At 37.8% G+C, this 2,500-nt stretch overlaps 1 pseudogene; it reads left to right on the top strand.

The window, feature by feature from the left end:
* The window catches only part of LOC142914267 (28S ribosomal RNA), an 8,660-nt pseudogene that overhangs the window by 3,741 nt on the left and 2,419 nt on the right, over positions 1-2,500 (top strand).

Raw genomic sequence — 2,500 nt, 5'->3', positions numbered from 1 at the left:
CAGGCATGCCTTATTTGCGTAACGATCTTTGCTGATTAGTTCAGTCGGCTGATGGTGGGTTCAGGCGAAACATTTATATATTGGTTAAATCAAAACGAAACACTGAAACTTTCACCACAGTTTTCCATTACACCAGTTGTATTGCTAGAAGTGCAAATCGAAGGAGTCAATTTTGACCGACGATTAGCTGCCGATGTGCGGTGAAAAAGCTGATCACAATAGCATACACGTGGGCCGACAACCCTGTGTGCTATAAACGTAAGTCGCGAATTATAAAGAAAATAAACCGGACGGACTACTCGGTGACGAACTAACATCGCTCATGAATGAGCGATTAACAGACGAGCTGACTACGGAATTTATCCTTTCGGACATGTTTTCATGGGACTACCCATGCACAGATCAGAACAAATGTTATCCATGCAATCTTGTTTTCCTAGACCATAGAACTTGGTCATCACATATGACACGGGTACATCCGCACGCAAACAAAACGTATAAATGTCGAATTTGTAATCGCACAGCAGATAGCATACACAAGATAGCGTCGCACTACGGAAGAACTTGCAAAAGTTTAATAGGTAAAACTAGTGCTATAACCACCACAATTGAGGAAACACTATTTAGTTGTTCATATTGTAGCAGAGGTTTTACTACGAAAACAGGTTTAGGGGTACATACTAGACGAACTCATCCGACAGAACATGAAGCTAGACTACAGCAAAACGCACCAGGAAGGAAAGTTAGATGGGGAGAAGAAGAGGTAGAAATTATGGCCCATAAAGAAGCCCAACAGAATGATGAGGACATAAACATGAATCAACTAATACAGAACTCAGTTATGCCACACAGAACGCTAGAAGCGATTAAAGGGAAGCGGAGAAATATCAAGTATAAGGAATTGGTAAGGACATTGAAAGAAACCACCTATAAGGTAGAAAATCAATGCCTTGTTAACTTAGTTTTACCGACAACATCGGAAATAACAACTACACCTTCTGAAGGACATCAGCCAGCAATAAGGGCCGAAAAAGAACAATCACTGACAGCAGCTGAGGATCTTCAGGTCATAATTACCGATCTAAAGATCGAGAATTTAAGTCACAATCAGGCGTTACTGCTACTCAATTCTCATGTAGAAAAGTTTTTAAATCGAAGTAAACCAATTAATAGGAAAGATCGTGTAAACCAACAGGAGAAAGATGAGAATAGGCATCGAAGACAATCAAAGCAAACTAAATACAGGAGGTATCAATATTTATACCATACGAACAAGAAAGCTCTATTAGACGAGATTACTTCAGATAGATCGGGGCCAAGTATATACCCAACTGAAGAAAGCATACGGGGAACATTCGTTACTTTATTCGAGTCAAACTCTCCTCCAGATAATATACCCTTTAAATAAAAAAACAACCAATCATGCATCGATATCGTAAAAGCAATCACCTTAGATGAGTTGATTAAGACCCTAGCTATTATGAAGGATAAGTCACCTGGACAGGACAACATTATTCTTAGCGATCTTAGGACTTTACCAATAAAATATTTACTAGATATCTTAAATATCATCCTTTATTTACAGGATATACCACAAATATGGAAACAACACAGAACAAGACTTATACCTAAAACTAAAGAGGATTTAGAAAAACCCTCAAATTGGAGACCCATAACCATCTCATCAATTGTAATTAGGCTATTACACAAAATTTTAAGTTATCGTCTAGGACAGCAATTAAAGCTTAATTACAGGCAGAAAGCATTCCTCCCTGTAGACGGATGTTTCGAAAATAGTGCATTACTACACTTCATCATACACAACGCCAGGCAAAAGCACGAAAACACGCAAATAGTGTCAATAGACCTCAGTAAGGCATTCGATTCTGTCAGCCACGAATCGATTATTAGAGCCTTAAAGCGATTTAACTTATCAAAGGAATCAACAACGTACTTGACCAACATCTATAAGTGTAATCTAACTGATATTGTATTTGGATCGACAACAATGCGTAACATAAATCTAAAAAGAGGCGTAAAGCAAGGTGATCCACTTTCACCGCTACTATTTAACATGATTATGGATGAACTATTGGATAACTTGCCGACATATATAGGAGTTAATGTAGGAAATCAGAAAGTAAATTCAATGATGTTTGCAGACGACCTTATCCTATTTGCAGAAACGGAATGTGGCATGAATAAACTCTTGGATATAACTACTAAATTCCTCGATGACAGACACTTGAAAATAAATATAAACAAATGCAATTCGTTAAGATTTATCAAGTACGGCAAACAGAAGACATTTAGTGTTGCAACGACATCATCGTACTTTATAAATAACGAACCCATTAATCCGGTATCATATGTAAAGGGATTCAAATATCTAGGCATTGAATTTGACCCAAGGGGAAAACGATCTATAAGCTGTAACCTGCTCGCAGCAATGTTAAACAAACTGACCAGAGCACCGTTAAAGCCAGAAAAGAAAGTATAT

The sequence above is a fragment of the Petromyzon marinus genome, unplaced genomic scaffold, assembly GCF_048934315.1.
Source record: "Petromyzon marinus isolate PM22_M1 ecotype Great Lakes invasive population unplaced genomic scaffold, UKy_Petmar_22M1.pri1.0 PM_G_Scaffold_28, whole genome shotgun sequence".
NCBI lineage: Eukaryota > Metazoa > Chordata > Hyperoartia > Petromyzontiformes > Petromyzontidae > Petromyzon > Petromyzon marinus.
The sequence above is the reverse complement of the archived record's forward strand: the minus strand, read 5'-3'. Positions and strand labels throughout refer to the sequence as shown.